We start from the raw sequence: 21,670 nt of genomic DNA on the forward strand, positions 1-21,670 counted from the left end.
ACAACCTCCAGTAAGTGATGCAGAGCAAAAGGAATGGAACCAGGAGAACATTGTACACAGAGACTGATACACTGTGGCACAATCTAATGTAATAGACTTCTCCATTAGTGGCAATGCAATGACCCTGAACAACTCAGAGGAACCTACGAGAAAAACCACTATTCACATCTAGAGGAAACACTCTGGTAATAGAAACACAGAAGAAAAACAACTGCTTAATTACATGGGTTGAGGGGATTTGGTTGGGAATATAGACACTAAATCAACATCCTAATGCAAACACCAACAACATGAAAATAGGTTTTGATTAAGGACACATGTAATACCCAGTGAAATTGTACATCAGCTACGGGAAGGGGTTGAAGAGGGGAATGAGGAAAAGAATATGATTCTTGTAACCAAGGAATAATGTTCTAAATTGACTAAATAAAATTGTCTAAAAAATAAAATAAATAAAATAAAAAATAAAATAAAATCATTACTTGATTTTTCATGGCTCTAGATGTTTTATTACCAAAAAAAGCGGAGGTGGGCTCACTACCAGGAATTTTCCAACTTTTTATTTATGAATTTGGAGAGTTGATTTATGAGCATCTAACAAGTATTTCTAAATCTTATTTAAACACTTCAGGAAGAAAAAAATGACCTGACCAGAAAACGAAATGCTTTACACACACACACAAACACACACACACACACACACACACACACACACACACACACACACACTGCTCAAAAACTACACTTACTCTCTAACCCAGAAAAACCACCATGAGGTCTATAACTCCAAAGGATCAAAGAAAGAGGAAAAGGACCCATATGTCAATAACATTTATAGCAATTCTTTTTACAGTGGCAAAGACTAAAACCAAGAAAATTCCAACTAGAGAATGGATGAACAAGTTATGAGACATACGCAATGGAATATAATCAAGCTGTAAGATGTGATAAAGGAGATGGTTTTAGAGAAGCTGGGAAGATTTCTAGGAATTGAGACAAAATGAAGCAAAAGGATCCAGGAGACAATTTATACAGTATCAGCAGTACTATTAATAAAATGACTCCACAAAAACTGATCAACATAGTTACCAAATGCATATCCATAGGACTCAGGATGAAACAACCTACCCACCTCCAGATAGGAAGGTGAGAGACTTACTGCAATGTGAGACATTCTTTTTTTTTTTTTAACATGGCCATTATGGGGATTTGTTTTGCTTGGCTGTGCCTGTTTGTAACAAAAGTTTAACTTTTCTTGTTTTTTCAATTGGAGGGTAGAGAGTAGGTGACAGGGAGAAAATGAAGGCATGAAAATAAAATAAAACTTTAAAGATATATGCAGTATGAATGGAAAGTGTTCTCAGAGAAAAGGAACAAGCCATAAAGGGGAGTGGGAAAAAATCTTCCTACAAAGGTGGTATTTGAGATGAGTCTTTTTTTTTTTTTTCCTGGGGAACATTTTTTTTTTAAATATATTTTATTTGATCATTTCCAAGCATTATTCGTTAAAGACATAGATCATTTTCTTTTCCTCCCCCTCACCCCCCATAGCCGACGCGTAAGTCCACTGGGCATTAGATGTTTTCTTGATTTGAACCCATTGCTTTGTTGATAGTATTTGCATTAGAGTGTTCATTTAAAGTCTATCCTCTGTCATGTCCCCTCAACCTCTGTATTCAGGCAGTTGCTTTTTCTCGGTGTTTCCACTCCCATAGTTTATCCTTTGCTTATGAATGGTGTTTTTTTTCTCCTGGATCCCTGAAAGTTGTTCAGGGACATTACACCGCCCCTAATGGAGAAGTCCATTACGTTCGATTATACCACAGTGTATTAGTCTCTGTGTACAATGTTCTCCTGGTTCTGCTCCTCTCGCTCTGCATCACTTCCTGGAGGTTGTTCCAGTCTCCATGGAACTTCTCCACTTTATTATTCCTTTGAGCACAATAGTATTCCATCACCAACATATACCACAGTTTGTTCAGCCATTCCCCAATTGATGGGCATCCCCTCGTTTTCCAGTTTTGGGCCACCACAAAGAGCGCAGCTATGAATATTTTTGTACAAGTCTTTGTGTCCATTATCTCTTTGGGGTACAGACCCAGCAGTGCTATGGCTGGGTCAAAGGGTAGATATTCTTTTGTCGCCCTTTGGGCATAGTTCCAAATTGCCCTCCAGAATGGTTGGATCAGTTCACAACTCCACCAGCAATGAATTAATGTCCCTACTTTGCCACATCCCCTCCAGCATTCATTACTTTCCTTTGCTGTTATGTTAGCCAATCTGCTAGGTGTGAGGTGATACCTCAGAGTTGTTTTGATTTGCATCTCTCTGATTATAAGAGATGTAGAACACTTCTTCATGTGCTTGTTAATAGTTTTGATTTCTTTATCTGAGAACTGCCTATCCATTTCCCTTGCCCATTTTTCAATTGGAGAATGGCTTGATTTTTTGTACAATTGATTTAGCTCATTATAAATATGAGTAATTAAACCTTTGTCAGAGGTTTCTATGAAGATTTTTTCCCAATTTGTTGTTTCCCTTCTGATTTTAGTTATATTGGTTTTGTTTGTACAAAAGCTTTTTAGTTTGATGTAGTCAAAATTATTTATTTTACATTTTGTGATTCTTTCTATATCTTGCTTGGTTTTAAAGCCTTTCCCCTCCCAAAGGTCTGACATGTATACTATTCTGTGTTTACCCAATTTACTTATGGTTTCCTTCTTTATGTTTAAGTCACTCACCCATTTTGAATTTATCTTGGTGTAGGGTGTGAGGTGTTGATCTATTCCTAGTCTCTCCCACACTGTCTTCCAATTTTCCCAGCAGTTTTTATCGAATAGTGGATTTTTGTCCCAAAAGCTGGGATCTTTGGGTTTATCGTATACTGTCTTGCTGAGGTCGTTTTCCCCCAGTCTATTCCACTGATCTTCCTTTCTGTTTCTTAGCCAGTACCAAATTGTTTTGATGACTGCTGCTTTGTAATATAGTTTGAGGTCTGGGACTGCAAGGCCCCCATCATATGTGTTTTTTTTCATTATTTCCCTGGATATCCTTGATCTTTTGTTCTTCCAAATGAACTTTGTTATGGTTTTTTCTAAATCAGTGAAGAAGTATTTTGGTAGTTCAATGGATATGGCACTAAATAGATAAATAAGTTTGGGTAGGATGGTCATTTTTATTATATTGGCTCGTCCTATCCATGAGCAGTTAATGTTTTTCCAATTGTTCAAGTCTAGTTTTAGTTGTGTGGCGAGTGTTTTGTAGTTGTGTTCATATAGTTCGTGTGTTTGTCTTGGGAGATAGATTCCTAGGTATTTTATTTTGTCTAAGGTGATTTTGAATGGGATTTCTCTTTCTAGTTCTTGCTGCTGAGCTGTGTTGGAGATATATAGAAAAGCTGATGATTTATGTGGGTTTATTTTGTATCCTGCAACTTTGCTAAAGTTGTTGATTATTTCAATTAGCTTTTTGGTTGAATCTCTAGGATTCTTTAAGTAGACCATCATGTCATCCGCAAAGAGTGATAACTTGGTCTCCTCCTTGCCTATTCTGATACCTTCAATTTCTTTATCTTCTCTAATTGCTACTGCTAGTGTTTCTAGTACAATGTCAAATAGTAGAGGTGATAATGGGCATCCTTGTTTCACTCCTGATCTTATTGGGAATGCATCTAGTTTATCCCCATTGCAGATGATATTAGCTGTTGGTTTTAGATATATACTGTTTATTATTTTTAGGAATGACCCTTCTATTCCTATGCTTTCTAGTGTTTTTAATAGGAATGGGTGTTGTATTTTATCAAAGGCTTTTTCTGCATCTATTGAGATAATCATGTGGTTCTTGCTAGTTTGCTTGTTGATGTGGTCAATTATGTGGATGGTTTTCCTAATGTTGAACCAGCCCTGCATCCCTGGTATGAATCCTACTTGATCATGGTGAATGATCCTTCTGATCACTTGCTGGAGTCTTTTTGCTAGTATCCTATTTAAAATTTTTGCATCTATATTCATTAGGGAGATTGGTCTATAGTTTTCTTTCTCTGTTTTTGACCTGCCTGGTTTTGGAATCAGTACCATGTTTGTGTCGTATAAGGAGTTTGGTAGAACTCCCTCTTTGCTTATTATGTCAAATAGTTTGTATAGTATTGGGGTTAACTGTTCTCTGAATGTTTGATAGAATTCACAGGTGAATCCATCAGGCCCTGGGGATTTTTTCTTAGGAAGTTCTTTGATGGCTTGATGGATTTCAATTTCTGATATGGGATTATTTAAGAATTCTATTTCCTCTTCTGTTGGTCTAGGCAGTTTGTATTTTTGTATATATTCATCCATTTCTCCTAAATTGGTGTATTTATTGCCATATAATTGGGCAAAGTAATTTCTAATGATTGCCTTAATTTCCTCCTCATTGGAGGTGCTGTCCCCCTTTTCATCTTTAATGCTGTGAATTTGCTTTTCTTCCTTCCTTTTTTTAATTAGATTGACCAGTACTTTGTCTATTTTGTTTGTTTTTTCAAAGTACCAGCTTCTTGTCTTATTTATTAAATCAATAGTTCTATCACTTTCGATTTTATTAATTTCTCCCTTAATTTTTAGGATTTCTAATTTGGTTTTCTGCTGGGGGTTTTTAATTTGATCGCTTTCGAGTTTTTTCAATTGCATTTCCAATTGATTGATCTCTGCTCTCCCTTGTTTGTTAATATGAGCTTTCAGGGATATGAATTTGCCTCTGATTACCGCTTTGGCTGCATCCCAAAAGGTTTGAAAGGATGTTTCGCCATTGTCATTTTCCTTGATGAAATTATTAATTGTTTCTATGATTTCTTCTTTAGCTAAACGGTTTTGGAGTATCATATTGTTTAATTTCCAATTGGTTTTAGATTTGGTTTTCCATGTACCATTACTAATCATTATTTTTATTGCCTTGTGATCTGAGAAGGCTGCATTCATTATTTCTGCTTTTTTGCATTTGTGTGCTATGTTTCTGTGACCTAATGTATGGTCAATTTTTGTGAATGTGCCATGTGGTGCTGAGAAGAAGGTGTATTCCTTTTTATCCCTATTTATTTTTCTCCATATGTCTATTAATTCTAATTTTTCTAAGATTTCATTCACTTCTTTTACCTCTTTCTTATTTATTTTTTGATTCGATTTATCTAAATTTGATAATGGTTGGTTTAAGTCTCCCACTAGTATGGTTTTATTGTCTATTTCTTCCTTCAATTCTCCTAGTTTCTCCATTAGAAATTTGGGTGCTATATTATTTGGTGCATACATGTTGATTAATGATATTTCCTCATTGTCTAGAGTCCCTTTTAACAAAATATAATTACCTTCCCTATCCCTTTTGATCAGGTCTATTTTTGCATTGGCTTTATCAGATATCATGATTACCACTCCTGCCTTCTTTCTATCAGTTGAGGCCCAGAAGGTCTTACTCCATCCTTTAATTCTGACCTTGTGGGTGTCAACCCGCCTCATGTGTGTTTCTTGAAGACAACATATGGTAGGGTTTTGGATTCTAATCCATTCTGCTATTCGTCTACGTTTTATGGGTGAGTTCATCCCATTCACGTTCAAAGTTATGATTGTCATTTGTGGACTCCCTGGCATTTTGATTGCCTTCCCTAATTCTAACCTTTTCTTCTTCGGCTCTACCTTTTAGTCCAGTGATTTACTTTGAATCAGTTCCCCTTGTCCCCTCCCTTGATGTTTCCCTTTTTAGTCCCTCCCTTTTTGTTCCCTCCCCCTCCCCCCTCTCTTTCCCTCCCTTTTTGTTCTCCCTCTCCCCCTCCCCCCCTTGGTTTTCCCTTCTCCTTACCCTTGTTGGGTAAGATAGAATTCAAGATCCCAATGGATCTGGATGTTTTTCCCTCTCAGAGTTGATTTCCCTGAGATTGAGGTTTAAGTAAACCCCCCCCCCCTCTCTTCCTCTCCTTCTTATAGGAGTTTTCTTCCCCTCCCCTTCCCCTGTGAATCTTTGTGTGAGAACCATTATTCTATTTGGTCTTTCTTTACCCCCTATTTATACATTACATTTTCCCCACATATTAGTATACATAGGTTGATATAAATGTAGTCCTTATAGAAGAGAGTTTGAGTAAAAGAAGATAACATTTTTCCCCTTTCCTTAATATTTACCTTTTCAGGTATTCCTTGCTCTTTGATTTTCGGTATCAAACTTTCCACAGAGCTCTGGTCTTTTCTTTGCAAAAAGTTGGAAGTCTTCTATTTTGTTGAATGCCCATACTTTCCCTTGGAAGTATATAGTCAGTTTTGCTGGGTAGCTGATTCTTGGTTGGAGACCCAGCTCTCTTGCCTTTCTGAAGATCATGTTCCATGCCTTACGATCATTCAGCGTAGAACTTGCAAGGTCTTGTGTGACCCTGATTGGCATTCCTTTATATCTAAATTGTCTTTTTCTGGCTTCCTGTAGGATTTTTTCTTTTGTTTGATAGCTTTGGAATTTGGCAATTACATTCCTGGGAGTTGTCTTTTGGGGGTTTAGTGTAGAAGGTGTTCTGTGAGCTCTGTCAGTGGATGTATTGCCCCCTTGTTCTAGAATCTCTGGGCAATTTTCTTTGATTATATCTTGTATCACCATGTCCAGTTTGGTGTTTATTTCTGGCTTTTCTGGGAGTCCAATTATTCTTAAATTTTCTCTTCTCCCCCTGTTTTCCAGATCTATCACCTTGTCGGTGAGATATTTTATGTTCTCTTCTAATTTCTTGGTGTTTTGGCTTTGCTTTATTAGTTCTTGCTTTAAAGCCTGGTTTTCTTTTACAGTTTGGTCAAACTGGTTTTGTAGATGCGTGAATTTCTTTTGCATCATTTCCCACTTTTCCTCCCAGAGGGCTTCCATCTTTTTGGTCCTTTCTGATTCAAATTCTTCATGTGTTTGTGGAGAGTTTCTATTTCCTTTGGAAGATTTTGGAGAATTTTCTTGTATATCTTCTTCTATCTGCTCTGTATTTTGTATTTTGGCTCCATAGAATGTGTCCAGAGTCGCCCCTTTCTTCTTATTTTTCTTGGTATTTTGGGGCTTCTGTGCTTCTGTGGAGTTTGTCATCTCTGAACGTGGAGGATTGGCTTTTCTTGTCTTTGTCTGGTGATCAGAGGCTTTAGTCCTGGGCAGATGGTTCTATGACTTTCCCTGGGTTAAACTGAATATGCCTCACTGGAACTGGAATGGAAGGGTCGGACCACGAGGCCACACTCTCCCCCTGGCTCGATTTCCTGAAGTTGCCTTCAGAATCCCTGGCCCTGATGCTGTTTCGTTGGCCTGCGGGGGGATGGGCTGCCGCTTCCCCAAGCTCCGAGAGCACAGACTTTCACTGAGACTTGGATAGCAGGATCCAGCCTGTGAGGCTGTCTTGCCCGCCCTGAGGGTTGCTGTTGTTTTGACCAGCTCTCTGCAGCGGAGGCCCCAGGCAGTAACTTTCACCCGGACCGACCAGCTCTTTGCAGCGGAGGCCCCAGGCAGTAACTTTCACCTGGACCGACCAGCTCTTTGCAGCGGAGGCCCCAGGCAGTAACTTTTACCCGGACTGGGACTTGGGTAGAAGACCCTGAGGGTTGTTGTTCCTCAGACCCTGCTCCTTGAGATGAGTCTTGAAGGGAGAAAGGGAAAGGAGACAGAGGTGAGGAGGGAGAGGCATATAGGCTGTTCATTGAAAAGACACAGTCAGGATGCAGTATTTTGTAGTAAGATCAGTATGACCAGGTTGTAAAGAGGATAGCAAGAGAATTGTAGTACAAGAAGATGGCAAAGACAGGAAAGAAATGGTTATGAAGGTACTGACATGCCAAAAGGATCATTTTATGTTTGATCTTGGAGGCAATAAAAATCCATGGAAGTTTATGAAATAGAGGAATGACATGGTCAGGCCTTCACTTTAGGGAAGTTACTTTGTTAGCTAAATAAAAAATATATTGGATTAAGGAGAAATAAGTCAAGGACCAATAAAAGGCTCTTGCAATAATCCAGATAAAAGAGAATAAGGGTTTTCAATCATAAATTATTGTCTGAAGTAAACAAAACTTTGGACAGCTATGAATAATAATGCATATCATAATGGGTAGGAATGAACATCAAAAAAAATAGAGCTTGGTGAAAATCAGCAAAGGAAACAAAAGAATCTTATGTCAAAAGAAAGTGAAATAATGTAAGAAAATAAAAGTGAAATTAAGAAGCCTAGAGAATGTTTATTGGTCTATTATTGAATCTAGGATGTCTTTCACACTCTCACTCCTGACCTGCAAACCACAGCAGAAAAAGTCCTCAGGCTTCTCACCCAGTTTATTTTACTTCACTGTCCACTTCACAATTTGCATAGTCCCAGACATAGTTCTCCCTCTAAACCAGTTCCAGTTTCAAGAAAACAATGTGTAATTTTTTAGTAAGGTTTTGACAAAATAATAGACTTTGTCCAACCACGTGCCCTGGTTTTGATTTCAGAAAATATAATCTACTTATCTCAAGATCTCCTAAATTTAGAAGTAAAAATCCAAAGATTATGTTTCCTATTGCTGAAATAATGGACTGAAAAGTGAAAATTTTGATTTATTGACTGTTGTGACTACAGATGATCATTTCAACTGATTATTCAATAAAAGGTTATGATGGAATGAAGATCAGGCTTATATTTTAGATGGGGCAAAGCACAATGAAATGAAGAATGGAACCATCCTTCAGTTTATTTAATCTGCACAGAAATTAGATGATAATATCAAAGAGTTAAATCTGGTAATGACCTCAAAAGTTAATTCATCCCAAAACTTCATTTTACACCTTCCCTGATTCTCCCAGCTGAGAGTGACTTCTTCTTCTTTGACCTTTTTTGATGTTATTATCATGTTCTGTTTTGTATAATTGTTATTTGTTTTCATGTCAGGTCCTCTACTAGCTATAAGTTCTTTCTCCAAGTTCACTTTGTAGCTTCCATCATATTTACCTATTAATCCACATCACAGATGCAAGGCACCCTTTCATTTGGCTATCTGAACAAAAAGCTCTGAGTGAATGTTGACCTGTTTACTGCCCCTGATTGAGCTTTAGAATTCAAAGACTAGCACTGGAGAGTTGAGTTCATCCAAACATTTAGGCTTTAAATATGGTATCTTATTCTTTTTTCCTAACATTGGTTGAACCTTGGATCTAATAAGCTATACATTTGGGGTGGGGGAGATAGGTAAGCCCTGAATTCAGGGAAGTTTATGCATAAGGGTTTCAAAGAGTGTAGCCAAGGCTATGATAACAAGTCCAATGTAAAGTATGTAAAGTCATCCATAAATATGAGTCCTGCTATGACTTATTCCATTTCTCTGTCCTTCAATACTTCAAACATATTGCTCAAAAATCTCAAAAAAAAAATCTCCCTCTGTCTCCTCCAAAAAAAAATCTAGAAGAGAAGGAAATAGTTGACATCTTGCTTTCACACCAATCACTACCCTGGAGCCCCTGAAGCAGGGGAAACTACTGAAACATTACTGGCATATTTTGGAAATAAGATATTTCACACATAAAAAGGGAAAGGTAGGAGACCATCTTTGAGATGGTAATTCCTATAATGGCAGCTACCCAAACCGATTATTGAGACCCAAGACACAAACCTAAAGTTTCATGTGTTAAATTGTGGGGGGTGGGGGGGACAACATAGAACTATTAAATAGTCAGAAAAACCAAGTCTTTAATCAGGAAAGGGATTGTGTTCAAATATTCAAGGCTCATGAGTATAATATCATTCAGGGCTCATGAATATATCTTTGGCTCTTTGGTGTTCATGAGGAGCAGGATAATTGTTCCTCTCTGGGTCTTTTTTTTTAAACCCTACCTTCAGTCTTGTAAGGGCTAGGCAATGGGGGTCAAGTGACTTGCTTAGGGTCTTCTTTCTGGTTTTGAAGAGTTGACTATAGGACTGGGGATTATTTTGTACTTTTCTTTGTTTAATGGGTTGCCAAAGACTATATATATAGCCTCTCCATCTTTAGCTAAGTTGATCCTTAGAAACCAAAATTTTGTCATTGGGACTGTCCAGAATAATAGAAGCTGCTAGAAAATATACAAACATGTATAGCCTTCAAAAATCAAGGGTCACTTCTATGATATAGTGTCAGAATAAAATTGTGTGTGTGTGTGTGTGTGTGTGTGTGTGTGTGTGTGTGCTGGTCCTTATCATAGGGAAAAGTGAAAACTTGCTCTTTGAAAATATGTGAAGTCTTTCAGGGCACTCACGGGTGATACTATTTTTTCATATCATTTTTTTTCTCCAATTACAAGTAAAAACAATTTTTAGCATCCAATTTTTTTGAACTTCAGCTCCCAATTCTCTCCCTCCCTTCCACTTAAACTGTTTTACTTCCTTAAATACACCATAAGATTGATAGCATTGTTTTCTTAATTACCATTTCACACTGTTGACTCATATAGATCTTTTAGTCCACAAAATGACCTAAAGTCTTTTTCAGAAGAATTGCTCCTTAACCATATCTCCCCATCTTGTACTTGAGTGTGAAGTTGATTTTATGAGTTCACAGAACTAAAAGTCAAGAAGACATGGATTCAAATCCCACCTCACATAATTAATAGTTCTTTAATCTGGAGCAAGGGACTTTCTCTCTTTACCTTAGTTTTTCCTCAACCTTATGGTTATGGAATAACCTCTGATTCCTTTTAGCTTTTAATTTATGACCCTGTACTCTGTACATAAAGGTCTTTGTGAATACCAACTTTGGTCCTTCAGTGTGTTTGTGGCTTTGGTTAGAGGAAAATAATGGCATTTATAGTGTAGAAGTCATAATATCACAGAATCTCAGCATCAGAAGGAACATGGGAAGTCATCCAGTCCAACTAATTATCTAAACTGGAATCCCCATTAAAATAACCCTAATAAATGTTTCAGTAATGGGAACTCACAATTTCTTGGAACAACTCATTCCTGTTCAGGGATTATACTAATGGTTGGTTACAAAGGATGTTTTTTGGTTCTGATCTAAAAACTATATTCCCGATATAGTATGATCAGGGCAAAAGACAGGGGAACTATCTTTTCCATACATCTGGGTGCTATACTTCACTTGTCAGCTTAATATTATATTTGTTTTTTTGGCCACAACACTACAGAGCTGACTCATGGAAAGCTTGTACTTAACTAAATTATTCAGGCTTTTATTTCCTTCCATTTTTCAAGGAATTTACTACCTGAGTCATATTTTCCACCTTCTATTCTATTTCCATCTTCTATTCCATCTCATTGAATTTTTTCATTAAGCAGTCTAACTTTGTTTTTTATCTCTTATTTCTGTTAACCCTTAAAAACCAGAGAAGTTATCCTTTCCCCCTGAAACACCAGAAAGCCACGGGGTGCTCAGCAACTTTATTTATTTCCTTAAAATAGAGAAAAGAAATATATGTCAAGGTTGGGATAGAACCAAGCCTGTGGAGGAGGAGGCAGCGTAGGTTTTATATTTTTCTAAGAAAGAGGGTAGGAAGATTGTGCAACAAGGAATAGAGTTCTGCCTAGCAACAGGAGATATTTGTCAACAGGACATAACTGAAAACATAGAAGATAGTCTTGGGGTTATCTGCAGGGACTCAAACTGTTTAGGGCAGGTCTGGACTGTTCTTGTTTGGGAACATTTGCAAGATTACTTCCTGGGCATGTGTCATTATTTTATCAGGTTAATCCTGGTGTTCCTCATCAAGATCTAGAAACAAAGGCAATTCTAAATAGCACAAAGTCATTAGAAAGAGTATAACCACTATGTCCAAAGGGCGATAAAAGACTGTCTGCCCTTTGATCCAGCCATAGCACTGCTGGGCTTGTACCCCAAAGAGATAATGGACAAAAAGACTTGTACAAAAATATTCATAGCTGCGCTCTTTGTGGTGGCCAAAAATTGGAAAATGAGGGGATGCCCTTCAATTGGGGAATGGCTGAACAAATTGTGGTATATGTTGGTGATGGAATACTATTGTGCTAAAAGGAATAATAAAGTGGAGAAGTTCCATGGAGACTGGAACAACCTCCAGGAAGTAATGCAGAGCGAGAGGAGCAGAACCAGGAAAACATTGTACACAGAGACTGATACATTGTGGTACAATCGAAGGTGATGGACTTCTCCATTAGTATCAATGCAATCCCTGAACAATCTGCAGGGATCTAAAAAAAAAAATACTACCCACAAGCAGAGGATAAACTGTGGGAGTAAAAACACCGCTGAAAAGCAACTGCTTGACTACAGGGTTGGAGGAGATAAGACTGAGGAGAGACTCTAAATGAACACTATAATGCAAACTCCAACAACAGGGAAAAGGGTTCGAGTCAAGAACACATGTGATAATCAGTGGAATCATGCGTCGGCTATGGGAGAGGGAAAGGCTGGGGGGGGGGGAGGGGAGGGGAGGAAAAGAAAACAATCTTTGTTTCCAGTGAATAATGTATGAAAACGACCAAATAAAATAATATTAAAATTAAAAAAAAAAAGAAAGAGTATAACCTTGATATTTCATTTCTTCTACCTCCTCTTAATAGAACTTGTAGCTAAGCCATTTTCCCCTACAAGTACTCCCTTATATTTACTATGAGATTACTCTCTACTCAGTTAACTCCTTGAGTTTCTCTTAATCTACAATATATCCTTTTAAGAATAGCACCTCTGGCATGAGGGCTTGCCACAAAGCCCAAAAAAATTCAGGGCTGCTTATCCCCTTTTGATGCCCATAACTTTCACCTGTGGTTTCAGGAAGCTCTAGCATGTACAATGGCTAAATGTCTCAGCAGACTGGCTAAACCAGGTTGAGGGTAACCAACAGTTCTCAGACCCATCAATGAGTTAGAGGAATGTCTTTCCGAAGCAGATAAAGATTTCCTGCAGTGGATGCAGAACAATTTGTTCCAATAGCCATAAAGCAAAATCTGGAAGCACGTTGAATTTGGTCAGTCATCAAAGATGCCAAGGTCATTCTGGATCGTTACCTGGACCATCTTGATATGTCTTGCTTCAGGACTTGATGACTCTAGAAGAGAAAGTAAGGCTAATGGCTTTGTGCAACTCTGCCTCACTTAAATCCAATTCACAGGTGAGTCAACCTTGATGCCATTAGTCCTCTTCAAAAAATGAAGGATGAAGAATTACCCTTTTATTGAATTACCTGTTTTATTCTGTTTACTCAAATCTCCAGTCTCAGTTTGGGTACACAACATGATCAGGGAATTAGTACCTCTGACATAGGGGCTTGCCAAGTCATTCTCAGAATTGCTCATACACCTTTGGTGTCCACCTGCCCGCCACCTCTCACCTGTTGCTCCAAGAAGCTGTAGTTTGCATAATGGCCACACACCAGAGAACTGTCTCAACAGATAAGCTAAACCAAGTTGATGATAACTGCCAGACCTCATACTCATGAATGAGTGTCTAAGGGGAGTATATATACCAAGCAAATGAAGGCTTTCCCTTCCTTCTCCCAGCAGAAGGACAATTTGTTCCAGCAGTCATGAAGGCAGTTTAAGCAGGTTCTGTGGAGTACTTGGCACTTTGTTAAACATTGAAGAATCCATAGTCCTCCACTGCATCCTGAGCCATCAATAGTCATCTTGATTTTAGTCTTGCCACTGGACTTGGATGACTCTGGAAGAGAGAGAAAGGCCAATGCAATGGCTTAGGGTAACTCTGCCTCACTTAAATCAAAGTTATGTTCAAGTTAAAAGATCTCATCCAATGATATCATTTTGGTCCTCTAAGAGTAGTGAGTACCATCACGAACCAATGTTAATTACCAAGTACTTTGTGCTGGTGGGGGACATTATTCAAAATACTGAAGCTGGTACTAAAGATGATGAAGAATTGACCAAGACTCTTGGCCTAATAAAATACATCATCATGCAGATTAATGTTAAAGTGAAAAAATTTGAGTAGGAGTAATATCTCAAAGAGATTTTTTGGCAAAATGAACCTCTAGCAAGGTCAAAAGTGTGTTGACTTTCTAGAAGGAGAATCAAAAATTTGTCTTCGTATTTATATACTCAAAGCTACCCATTTCATTACAAAAATCAATTGTAAGAGAAGTTGCAAATGAAGAAAAAACAATGTTTCTGATTAGTGCCTCCCTGAAAAGATCAGAAATGCAAGCAGGTATATATTTGAAATTTAATTTGAAAATTACATATTTATATTGAAAAGGATATGTAAATATATAAAATTATATATTTGAAAAATAAATTTGAATATATACTTGCTCTGAAGAGAGAAATTTGTGAATAGTTCAGATCCCCAGAGCTATGGAAAATCATCTTGGTAGGAATAAAGAGCAATTCAGTGAGGCCAAAGAAGATAGAAAAAATGAGGCCCAAGCCATAAAATTAGAAGAATTCCATGAACTTTTAATCAAGAAAAATGAGCTAATTACTCAAAGCCTCAATGAGAAATGGCCAATTAATTTGGAAAGTCTGAGATAAACAGCTTTGAAGATCTTCCTCCAGATTCATAGCCTAAGTTCTTTTTCAAAGAAAGGAAACTCTCAAAGTACCTACAAATTGAGATGATTCTGAAGTCAACAGTGTCCAAAACTATGAATATCCAGAACTTGATCAATAAACATCTGGGCAGCATCAGCTGAGGAGGTAAACATGTTGGAGATGAAGATGATGGCTTATTACTCAGGAAAGCAGATATCTTTGGATACTATGTCAGCAATACAAAGCCAAATAAAAAACTCTTTTGGGGGTCAATATTTAAGATACCAATATTAGGGGGAAAAGTATGCAGTCATGGTAACTGGTTCAAAGACCAGAGAAGTCTTTTTTATCATCTCAGACTCATAGCTTGGTAACCTTTCAGTAGATTCTGAATTTTTTAGATAACCTGAGATCTGACATTTGAGATAACCTGAGAAGACCATAACCACAATTTGCCAGGCATCACGGAATCTGAATTTATACAGAAAATACAGATGCTATCAGAAGTGCTTCTCAGTCTCCAGACAGTGATTACTCAGCAGGACAGGTAGATGAAAAGCAAAGAACCATGATCCTGAAGACAGCTAGATGACTCAATGGATAGAGTGTTGGACCTATGGTCAGGAAGACATAAGTTCAAATCTGGCCTCTGACATTTACTAGCTGTATCATCCCAGTCAAGCCATTTAACCCTGTCTGCCTCAGTTTCCTCATATGTAAAATGAGATAGAGAAGGAAATGACAAACTATTCCTGTATCTTTACCAAGAAAACCCATGCACAGTATTGTCCAAAGGGTCAAGAAATTAATGACTGAACAACATGATTCTAGACTGAATTAAAAAAAAAGAACATAAAATCAGTCAATATAGGGAAACTTCCTACTAGAATAGGAGAAATTTGGCCTCACGCACTTCCTAGTCCCTTCACTTAACCCTCATTGCCTGGTCCTTACTGCTCTTTTGTGTTAGAACCAATACACAGTATTGATTCTAAGATGGAAAGTAAGTGTTTAAAAAAAAAAGAATAAGAGAAACGTCACTTTAAGAAACAGAGATGGACAGAAGAAATGGACAGAAACTTCAGAACCAGCTCAAGTAGGAACGGCAACCTCTGGAGCCTTGATGGGATGCACTGAAGATTGGCTCCAAGAGAGGAAAAATTGATCCCAGCAGTTTAGGGAATGGCAGAACCAAAATAAAGAGGAGCTGGACCAGCAATGAGAGACCTATTAGCATGATCTGGAGAGGTTCTGGGAATCCCAGCAAGAATCAGAAAAAAAAAAGCAATTGATTAAACTTCTTAAAAAATTGCATCTGTGCTGTCCTACCCCTAAAAGGGTAGAGAGCCAAATCCTGAGGGTCTCTTCTCACTTCGGTGGAGAAGGTCTAGAAGTAACCACAAATTTTTGTCTTTGAAAGTCTCCTAAAACACTGAGAGACTATTCAAATAGCCATGAGTCTAAAGCCAGTGTGTGTCAGAGGCGGGATCTTCCTGGCTTCAAAGGTTGTTCTGTCCAATATGCCATGCTATTTCCCATACGATAGCTTGAGTTGTTAGTCATTTTTGTCCTTAACATTTTCCATCTGAGAAAGCACAAGATTGGGTAAGTGGGTGAGATACAAGTAGAGATAGAAAGAGGACCACTTCCAGAGAAGCCAGTCGGCCCCACAAATAGCCCTGAAAACAGCCTGCCAGCATTCTGCGCAGTGAGTCAGAAGCCTTCAGATGCCCCGGTGATCAGAGGTTTTAACTGGATTTCCAATATGAACTGTCAAAACAGCTAAGAAAAAACTGACCCCCTTAGATAATTATGTGTAGAGATAAGGTGTGACTAGGCATTCCTTTGAGCCCCAGGAGCCACAGTATGAGGCAGGGACAGTTCAGCACATGGACGTCCTTTCTGGGGAGCTGAGTCAGTGTGATCTCCACCATTCCAAAGGGGCTTCTCAGGACTACAGCAGGGAAGAGAACAACTCCTGATCACAGATGGTGTAAGAACAGTCTGGCTGAAGACAGGATTATCGGTGAGTCACCAATATAGAAATTAAGGATTCCCACAAAAAGATGGAAACAAATTCCAATCACTCTATGTGAATCATATTAAAGAAAAATAGTAGGAATGTGGGTTTTAAAATATTGTAGCCAGTGCCCCAGGGGTCCCCCCACCTTACTTCCTAGAGTGGGACTGGTCTTGAATGGACCAATCCTGTGCACACACACACACACACACACACACACACACACACACACACACACACACACACACACACACTATTTCCTGGCATGGGATTGGTCTTAAATTGGACCACTCATGTGCTAGGGAGGGGCCACGCCCCTACTTCCAGGCACGGGATTGGTCTATATAAGGACCAATCCTGTGCCAAGGAGGGACTTTTGAATTTGACTAAGATTCAGGGTTTAGCAGGAATAGTCAATTTCAGGCTAGGGAAACTATGGTGTTTTTTTCTTTAAATAAAGTTTTTAGACATGAAAGTGAGATCATTTTCTTTCAGCTCTACAGGAATGATCTTCCAAGGAAATCTTCCTTTATTGCGAACACTGCAGTATGAGATTATCAGTTGACATGTATTTATACTTTATTCAAAAGAGCTAGATTACACAAATTCACTTTATAGAGGGTTGGCCATATGGTTTCTTCCTTCCCCTGGAGGTTGGGCATTGATCTATCTTCTCTTTGAAGTAGAGCATCCTATCCTTTCTGTTAGACAGATAACACAGCCACCTATCCCATATATGGTGATGTAATATATATATATATATATATATATATATATATTTATAATATAAATCAGTGTCATCCTGTAGCCAAATGAGATATCATAAACCCATAGGCTAAGGAACATCTGGATATATTCTAGTATGCTAAAGGCATGCATAAATTTCCTTTGGCTAGGATGTTTTGCAAGGTACTACAGGGAATTTTTATTATTTTTATGTACATTATGATTGATTACTAATTTGTGATTCTCATACACAGTTATTCCATCAATTTATAATTGGGATTATGTTAAAGCTGTAGTTATAATTTACCACAAAAATGCTGAATATGTAATGGGATTATATATGGAGGACATAAAGCACCAAAAAAGCCATAAAACATTGAATAGAAACCCATTGGAGTTGCTTAATTAAGTTATCCTTTTCAATCAGCAGCAGACTGTAGCGGGAATAGAAGTAATAAGAGACCAGTCAACTCATCCAAGAGGCCTTCAGAGAACTGGCCTAAGGACAATCCCATCCCAAGAACTGACAGACAATATAATTAATAGAGAAAAACAATGAACACTTTGAAGAAATATTATGGGTTAAGAGAAGCCCAAGAGGTAAATCTAGAATAGATTAGCCCAATAACAAATATAAATAGAGTCTTAGAAAAATAGTTTGGGTTCCAGGACTATACAAGTGAGTAGAAGAAATAAAATTAAAGATTAAAAATAAATAAATTAGAAATTAAATGAGAGTGGGAAAAATAATTCAAAGAACAATGAATAGTTCAGAATAAAAGATGGAAAATCATACCCAAGTAGTGGACTCCCTTAAAAATAAAAAAATAAAACAAAGAAAATTCAATGATTCCCTGAAGAAATAAGGAATCCGAGGAAATAAGAAATATTAAAAGGAAGTCCAAAGACATAAATGCCAGGAGATGGAAGTAAAGGAAGACATTCTTGGCATGGAATCAGCCAGAGCAAAGATGTGGAGATGAGAGATGAAGCATGAATGAGAAACAAAGGGGCCAATTTGACTAAATTGCAGACTTATGGGAGGGAACATAATGTAAAATGAAACTAGAAGGATAAAATGTGGTTTCACTGTGGAAGGCAGTAAAAATTAAACTGGAGAGTTTGTATTATGTCCTGGAAGAATTAAAAAGCCACTGCAGTCCAATCTGCACTTAAAGAAAATCACTTTGGCCACAGGAAGGAGAATGGATTGTCATGGAGAAAAAGACTTGAGACAGGAGGATTACACAAGAGTTGCTTGCAATGTTTTAGGCAAGAAGTAAATCAGCCACTGATATTTTTAGTGCTCAATCTCCCCTCTTCAGATGATCATGTATCTATGTACACAATGTTGGAGTTAATTGAAGCATTGGTCAGCCTTAATGAAATTATTTTTTCTTCTTTTAAAAATTTTTTTATTATAAAGAATGGCACATTGAGAGAGGAAGAAGGAAGTTATTTAATGGGAAATGCAGGTGATAAAAAAGACCAGTCAAAATAAATTTTAAATATGTATAGGGGAGTCTTAAATTAAAAATGACTTACCTAAAAATGAAAAGATAATGGCAGTGCAAAACTGCAACCAAAGTCTCCAGTCTCCTTTGCCCTTTCCATCTTATGACAAATTTGCTTATGATACTACCCATTCACAACTATTTATATTCCTACCTTAAATTGATATTTCCAGTACTCTTTTTGTAGCTTTTAGAGCATGCCTGCCTTTATCCATCTAGAAAAAATTAGATTTGAAAGTCTGAACCCTCTTTTTTAAAACAGGTATTGATTGGGATTTCAAGGATTTGGGGGCATTCAATTCAAGGAAAGGGGGAAGGAAAAGTTGGGAAGGGGATAGAAAAGAAGTATTCGTATATCTACTATGTGCCAGCTATTGTGCTAACCCCTTTTTACAAATATTATCTGATTTGAGAGGAATCCACTGTACATGATCTATAAATCCTAATGGACATGCTAGCAATTTAAAAATTCATGTGTAAAATACTGTTCATTTCTGATTTGAGCATTTTATTTACTGAGAGGCTGGAAAACACGTCTTTTTTGAAAACAAAGAAAAGCACTTGAGAAGAAGCATGCTGCTGAGAGAACCTAAAAGAAAAGTAGCTTCACAAAAAAGTTCTGAGAACCTAAGAAAGAAAAGTGTCAACTTATAGTAGAGATGACTAAGTGTATTGTTTCCCAGCAGCTAATTTGATTATGACTGTTTTCAGAACTTTGAAACTTATTGCTAGGAAACAAAATCAAAGAAGTGTTTTGGGACGATGGGACTATTGTTTATGGACTATTTATGTTATAGCTAATGGAAATGTGGATTTTGAGTTTCTTGGCCTAAGTTAGAAATAGCTTATCACACACGAAGAAGTCTTGATTTGAGGCAATGAAAGTCATATTAGGATTCATCAAATGAAAAAGCTGGTCCAGAAGGGAAATGAGAGAGACCAATCAGAAGGCTTTTTACAAAAGCAAAGACAATGAAAACCAGAAACTAGACCAGAAGACTTAAAAGTCAATGGAGTTAAGAAGCTTCTAGTGATTAGAGGCTAAACTGAATTCAACTAATTTGAGTTTGTGCTTTTGATGTAGGGAGCTGATCTGATTGGAGGAAACTTGTTTTTGAAAGAGTTCATTTGTAAAAAGGAGAATCCTCTGATGCTGGGGAAGAGCAGGCTAGGGAAAAGGCTCCTCTGCTCTCCAGCACCATCTATAGTTTAAGAGAGGAGATACCCTTCAAAAGCTTGACCACATTCCCCTTTATTGCCCTCTATGGCTCAAGAGGGGGAAATCACACAATCTACATCTCTGGTCCTGACTAAAGTTTGCAGTGAAATAACTGACATAGTTTTGTCTCTCAGAGGCTTCAGAGCATCCTAGACTGATCATTCCCCAGCAGCAATTACTGGAACTCCAAAAAGGGACAAGCTCACAATAATGTTGGTCAGACACAAACCCAAATCAGGAACTAGTGGAGCTCAGACCAATCAGAAACCTTTGGGAGCACTGAAAGTTTGTAGGACACCAGCATAAATTGTCCTTGAGATCCTAGAACTGTGGGAATTGTGGGAATTAAGTAAGTCACACTAACGCCATCTCATGACTCAGTTCTGGATTTAGCTCAGTTCCCTTTATATTCAATTATGAATCTAATTATTCTGTCTAGTGAGAAAATTTTATTCAATTATGAGAATTATAAGGAAACTTTATTGCATTGTTTGAACCTAGCACTATATGAAATTGAATCACCTCTATTTGTTGCTTTGAGACCTAAGGACCTAGATCATGCTGACCATTTAACCACTCAGATCCAAAGATTGATGCAGAGTTCTCAATATGTCTGGAGGCTCAAACCTTCATTTACTCTATTATTTCAAATTTCACTCATTACAGTTTTTTGGCTTAACCAGATGAGTCAAGAGACCAGACTCCAGCCATTATTAGGACAACCTTTCAGAACAGTTCACTAGAGTATACTCTGGTTAATCTTTCACAAACATCTTTTCACACACACACACACACACACACACACACACACACAATGCCCCATAGGTGGTAATGCCCCATTAATTTCAAGTTATTCCAAGCCAAGCTAATAAGGTAAGGTTTACCCCCACCTTGCTGAAGAAGAAATGCTCTCTTTAAGGGAATGGTGGGTTTCTGATAATAGTAAAATACCAAAGTAAGAAATTCTCCCTTTTAAACATTTCTCATGGCATATAACTAAGAAGGAGTGCATGCTCTTAAATGCCCGAAGGGAAATTTTTATTCGCCTGAAAGTTCCCACAAAGGACTAAAAGACAGAGCTCTCAAATTATGCTAAAATATATAAAAATACAAATGGATCCCAAAATCAACTTGAAGAAGGGACTTTTAATTATGGTAAATTAAAGTCTTCAAAAATAGATTTTTAGTAGGATAATAAAGAGGCTAGCACGTAAACCTCAAAATTTCTCAGACTTATGAATGTTAGGGGTTTCCCCCATTGGGGAATCTTCTACTTAAAAAAATTCCCTAGCAGATAGTGAGAATTCTACTTGAATGTGAGGGCTCCTTGCCTTGGGAATATCCCTACTCCACCCTACTTAGGACTGCTTTAGGACAGAGAGCTCCTTGAGAACAATGAAAAGTGCTTTGACCCATGCTTATGGAAAGGACAGGAAGTTCTTTGAGTCATGACTGTTTTAGAATTGATACAATGGGATACTAAGTACCTATAAAGGTGGGGCAACTTGTAAACTACTTAAACCTAAAAGGGTGATAACTTATTCAGAGGTTTTTTCTAATGAAATTTGTCGACACAGCAGCATTTTTTTCCTGACTTACTAAAGAGATTAAAACTACTCAGCTGTGAATTCAAAATGGGCGGTCCTTTAGAAACATCTACAGTGATTGGTATATGTAAGGACTTAGGGAAGGTGACAGAGAAGATTTTGCCCTTAAAAATAAGAGCTCAGGGAAGA

The sequence above is a fragment of the Monodelphis domestica genome, chromosome 3, assembly GCF_027887165.1.
Source record: "Monodelphis domestica isolate mMonDom1 chromosome 3, mMonDom1.pri, whole genome shotgun sequence".
Lineage (NCBI taxonomy): Eukaryota > Metazoa > Chordata > Mammalia > Didelphimorphia > Didelphidae > Monodelphis > Monodelphis domestica.